The sequence below is a fragment of the Vicugna pacos genome, chromosome X (assembly GCF_048564905.1).
Source record: "Vicugna pacos chromosome X, VicPac4, whole genome shotgun sequence".
NCBI classification, from domain to species: Eukaryota; Metazoa; Chordata; class Mammalia; order Artiodactyla; family Camelidae; genus Vicugna; species Vicugna pacos.
Window position 1 is genome coordinate 42,221,399 of NC_133023.1, and position 6,076 is coordinate 42,227,474.

A 6,076-nucleotide genomic window follows, 5' to 3' on the forward strand; every position below is an offset into this window, starting at 1 on the left:
GATGTGATATGTTTATACGTTAGGAAATGAATACCACGATAAGTTCGGTTACCATCTTGTCACCATGCAGACTTCTTGCAGTATTATTGACTATTTTCCGTGTGTGTACGTTACACCCCCGGGGCTTGTTTGTCGTACAACTGGAAGTTTGTACCTCTTAATCCCTTTCCCCTATTTATTTCTCTCCTCCTCCCACCCTCTTCCCCTCTGCCGACGACCAGGCTGCTTGCTGTATCTCTGGGTCTGTTTCTGTGTCCGCTTCTTTTCTTTCTAGGTTCCGCGTATAAGTGAAATCATACTGCATTTGTCTTTGATTTTTTCCAATTAGCGTAACGCCCTCTTGATCCCTCAATCTTGTCGCAAACGGCGAGATTTCATTCTCCTCTAAGGCTGAGTAGTGTTCCGTTGTATGTCTACACCACTCCTTTATGCATTCATCTGTCGACGGGGACCTAGGTTGCTTCTGTACCTTGGTTATGGTAAATAACGCTGCAGTGAACATTGGGGGGCATGCATCTTTCCTGATTTGTGTGCTGCTTTCCTTCAGACAAAAGCCCAGGACTGGAACTGCTGCTTCATGTGATAGTTCTAGTTTTAAGTTTTTGAGGAAACCCCATACTGTTTTCAGAGTTATCTCTGCACCATTGTTTGAAGAGACTGTCTTTTCCCTACTGTATATTCTCGGCTCCTTTGTTGTAGATCAGTTGACCACATAAGTGCAGACCGATTTGTCAGAGCCCACAGCGTTAGCCGTCACCAACTGTAACCTCCGTACCGGCTGGGGTGACATGCAACGAGCCGGTGACATCGCTGTGTGTTCAGAGCTGGTGGCACCAAGTCTGGGTGAGGTACATCATCAGCCCTGCCCACAGTGCACTGGGGCGGGGATGACCCTCCCCGCCTGGCACGGGTTCTCCCGGTTGGTGACGTGGTGGGCTCCCTGCAACAGCCAACCCGGGGCAATCCTGCCAACCACAGCTAACCCTTCAGCCAGTCGTGAAGGTTCCACTGTATCCTTGACACCCCCTACTCTGTGCTAGGCTGGCCGTTGAGGTGGGAACGTGAGGAGGAGTTGCAGAACCAGTCCCTGCCCTCGGGAGTCGAGTCTTTAATCAGAGAGAGATGTGACACCCGTAGATGTGGTGGAGAGCATGTCATCGAGCCCCTGTGAGGCTGGGTTGCCAGCAGACGAGACGAGTGAGAGGATCAGGGTGGGAGGAAGTGGACAACACCAGGGTAGGGGGGTTATTTGCGGAGGCCGGTCCTAACTGCAGGATTCCCCACGGCCTACAGGAGGGCGCAGGGAGAATGCGTGGGCAGGTGTCTGAGGGACTCAGCGCATCCGCACCTCAAGGTCTTTGTCCCCATGCCCGTGTGTGAGGTGTAGGAGATCTGAGGGTCACGTCTGAGGCAGCACGCTATCCCAATTTACAGAGTAGGAGCCGGAATCCAGTGAGGTCCAGAGACGTGCCCCGTGTCAAATTCTAGGCCAGAGACCGAGCCACAGGCACCGAGAGACAAGAAATATTGGTATGGAGTCAGCGTAAAGTACAAGGGCCAAATAGCAAATCTGAATGTACCTGTAGCAAGAAAAGAGATCCAATCATTCAACTCAAAACCTCCCCACAAAAGGAAGCCCTGGCTTTGTCGGTGAGCTCTGTCAAATGGTTAAGGAAGAAACAATACGCTTCCTCCACAGACTCTTCCAGACTAGAGGAGGGACCGTTTCCTAACTCGTCCTAGAACAACGTTACCCTGCTGCCAATACCAGAAGTGACATCACAAAGAAAGAACAGACCAGTATTGGTCATGGATAGCGAGACATAAATCCTCAACGAAAGGTTAGCAAACCAAATCCAGCAACATTCACAAAGGGCTATGCAATATAATCAGTCGAGCTCTATCCCAGGATTGCAATATTGGTTTAACGTTCAACTTCCGTTAAGGTAACCACCACCTTGATGTAAGAAAGGACGGAAACCACTTGTCATCTAGAAAGACAACGAAGAAGCATTGGACAAAATTCAAGAGCTGCTGATGATAAAGATGCTCAGCCAACTCGAGATAGGAGGGAGCAGCCTCATTCTGATGAAGGTCACTCCCGGGAAATATCCAGCTCCCGTCACGTCATATTTCAGAGGGTGAGAATGAAGGCTGTCCCCTGGGGCTCCAGACCAAGACAGGGATGCCTGCTCCAGCCATGGGTGTCCAGCACGGACTGAAAGTCCTAGGCTGTGCGTCATGCAGGGCAAGAAATGAAATATGGAGACACTGGAAATGAAACCTGTGTCCACGCAAGTACCCGTACTTTGGTGTTCACGGCAGCATTATTCGTAATCTCAGAAAAGTGGGAACGGTCTAAAAGTCTGTCAGCTGGTGACGGATAAACAGGGGGTGCAATACTCATACGGCAGAATGCCAGTGATGGATGGAACGGGACGGACTTCTGATTTCTGCTAAGACATGGGCGAGCCACGGAAGCAGTCTGATGTGTAACAGGACCCAGGCAGAAGGCCCCCTTAGTACCTGAGTCAGTTTATATGAAATGCCCAGAAAGGGCAGATCTACAGACACAGACATGAGATTAGAGGACGCCTGGGCCTGTGGGTGCTAATGGGGATTGACAGCCGGTGGGAACAAGGAACCTTACTGGGGTGCTGGCAGCGTTCCAGAACTGGATTGTGGTGACAGTTGCACAGCTGTGTAAATTGACTAAAAGTCACTGCATTGGCCCCATTATATGGGCGAATCTTCTGGTGTATAAATTATACCTCAGTGAAGCAGTTTAGAAGAGATAATGCAAACGTCCTGGTAAGTCATGCAGGGGAGGAGATGCTGTTGCTGTTGTAACATAAGGACCCACCCCGCCCCTCTATTTCCATGTCCTGGGGTCCTGCGTCCTCTATGTGTCCAAGATGCTCCCGCCAGACGGGGTCACTGTGCACGTAGAACAGAATTGTGTGTCTGTGTGTCTTCACGCACAGGTGCCCTCTGTGCGAGCACAATTCAGTGGCTCCGGACAGCCTCCTGTAATCCACCCTGCGTCTCACATCGTACTGAGGTGATTTTCCATTCTTCTCAGATCCCAGGGCCCAGGCTTCTGTTTCCCTGGTAACTGATCTCAGCCGTCAGCTCCAGTACCTGGTTGCAGAAATACTTGTAGCGCGGGGAGAGGCTTGTTCCCCCTCGCCCCCGTCCACACACACGGCCCCCTGCGTGAGCTCAGCGACCAGGGAGGATGCTCAGCAGAGCGGTAACCAAGACAACGGAACTCCAGCCTCCTTCTTCCCCCAGGACCGAGGCCCGTTCCCTCCCCTTCACCTGCCTGGCTGTGTGGTAAAAAAGGAGACTCGGGGGCATTGACACCCTCCCGAGTCCCTGAAATTGTCTAAATATGTCAAAAACGGCTCTGGAATGAGAAGACACAATGAAATTTCAAACATTTTCATGACTAACAACTATGGCTTGGAAGTCCAAGATTCTCTTTAAAGGCAGGACGACGAAGCAGCATGTGATGATGCTTCTCCACCTCAGCTGGGCCTCAGATCTCCCCTGGGGACACCTTAGAAGAACAGGGGCTGGCGCGCCATCCCCAGGGAGTCTGAAGGAGCAGGTCTGGAATGTGGCCCAGACATGAGCATGATTTGAAAACTTCCCTGATGAAAGCCGGGATTGCGGCTGTGGAAACAGAACCATCCTTATAGGAGGAAATCTGAAATCAGACTTCGAGGCTCCTGTTTAGAAGGAAAGCAAGTTTTCATCGTGATCCGCTGTGCTTGGCAGGTATCTTGGGCTGAGGAAAGGGAGAACATGTCCAGTAAATGGGTGCCTTACACCTAACCCTGGACTTACTCTTCTCCACGTTCCTGAAAGCAAAATTTTGCACTTAAAGCCCTGCATTTGCTCATCAAACTTAGTACTTTGAGTTCTTGTCAGGATCCCTTGTGCTTCGTCACTTCAAAACATTCGTAAAACGTGGTAGAGGTAACAGCACGGGACAGAGCAGACTGGTTCCTTTAAAATGAAAGATGAGCAAGAATCTTACCGTTGCTGTAGAAGGATCAGCTGTCGGCTCATCTGCTGAGTGTGCTGAGTTGCATTTCTTTACTTTTTGGTATAATTTATGTCATCGAATTAACTCCCGTGCTCAGATAAGGCCAAACAGCACCAGCATATTTCTTGGGAAAAATAAAATCGCGCAATCCCTTGTTTCGTGCACACCCACGGACACCCACCTGCCCAAACTCTCTCTCTCTCTCAGGGGTCTCTTCCGCATCCTCATCCGCACGTTCCCAGATGGTGGGCTTACACTGCTGCGTCCTGACTCACCGGGGTTACACGTTGTGTGTCGAGTTCTTGCAAAGCGCAAGGCTTTCACTCTCTCGGGCATGTTACAAGCCCAGGTTCCCCTCCTCAGAGAGCCTGTTGAGGCGCGCACCCAAAGCAGGGCCTGGGCCGGTGCTCAGGGCTCATTCAGTGTGTCTTCCAAGAAGAAGGCCTCACAAGGAAACTCACCCCATCCGTGGCAACGTGAAGATCATGGTTTAGCCTTTTCCAGAGCCGGCCCACGGCAGTCGTGGCCTGATGCCGATCACACCCAGCAGCATCCCGGGAGTTTGGTTTAGGGATTTGGGTGGGTGACCGTGTCCATCCATGAGAGGAGAAACACTGGTTTGGGGCCACCAGCAGATTCGCAGGGCTTGTGGCAGATCTGAGTGCAGATACCCCTTAAGTCTCTGCCTCCGGGGACTCTGGGGCCCAGTTAAACCTACTTTGGTAGACCTGGTAATGGGAAAGGGGATAGAGATGAAAAGCATACAAGGGGATAGAGATGAAAACAAGCCAGGTGGGTAAAAGCTCGGGGGCGGGGGGGAACTGGCCACCCAAGGATCGTGTAGAGGAGGAGAGGAGGGCAGGGGTTGGAAGCCAGGGGGAAACAACCCAGATGTAGGAGGAGATCAAAGCAAATGGACCAACAAGGAGACTTAGAAGTCGTGGACTGAGAGGTAGGAGGAAACCAGGGTGGACTCCTGTCACAGATTCTGACAAAGGGAAGCATTTTGAAAAAGGAATGTCACTGTGGCCAAGACGGCACTGGATACGACGGCTTGACAAATGGAGCTCTTTGGAGACGTTAGGCAGGGGATGTCCACGGATGGGAGGACACTGAGCAGGAAACAAGAGGTAAACCAAGCAAGCATGCTACTGGCGTCTACACTTCCAAGAGGCTTGGCTTGAGAGGAACCAAAGAAGCAGAGGGTAGTAGAAGCAGAGGTGCTTTCGGGGTTTGTAATGGTCTGTTCCCCCAAAGAGGGGGAAAACCAGGATGCAGGTTCCAAAAATTCCTCACAACCCTGAGGACTGTTGACTAGATGAGAGTGGAGAGTTGGGATGAGCCTCACAGGTGTTTCTTCAAGTTGAGGGCGGCGGGGGTTGGGATGGGGGTGGGGAGTGGTTTCAAAGCAGCAGTGGAGTTGCAGGCAGGTTTCCATCATCTCCCTCTGGGCCCCACTCCAGACTCTGTGACCCATGGTCAGAGCAGGAGCCGGTCGGGATGGGATGCTGGCAGCACAGGCTCACTCATGTTACTCAGACCACACGGGCGCTCTGGTTTATTTATTCTCCCTGACTGACCTGAGCTTCATCACGAATGCCCACCCTCCAAACTGGTTAGTAAGGGCAAAGAAAACCCTAGGTTAGAATTTACTCCTAATCTGGTAAGTGTGGTCGGATGCAGTCACGTGAATGGTCCACATAACACAAATGCTCAGTCTGTTTGGGTGAATAACTCGGTCTCCCGTTTCCAACCCACCTCCACACCACTTCTTTCCACGATGGGCAAGGGGTACGTGTCATAAGTCTGGCAGTGACGTGCAAAGGGGATACCTATGTTGCTCACGGTGGCCTCGGGGGTCCCTGAGGGAAGGACGACTCTCGTCTCCTGGGTCCAGATGGTGATGCTGACCTGCACCGCCCCTAGGGGAGGCTGGGCAAAGTTGCACTCCTGTCTCTCTGCTCTTGGTGGGGAGCCCGTGCTCCCTGGCTGACTCAGCCTCAACCACTCTGCTGGCATCTG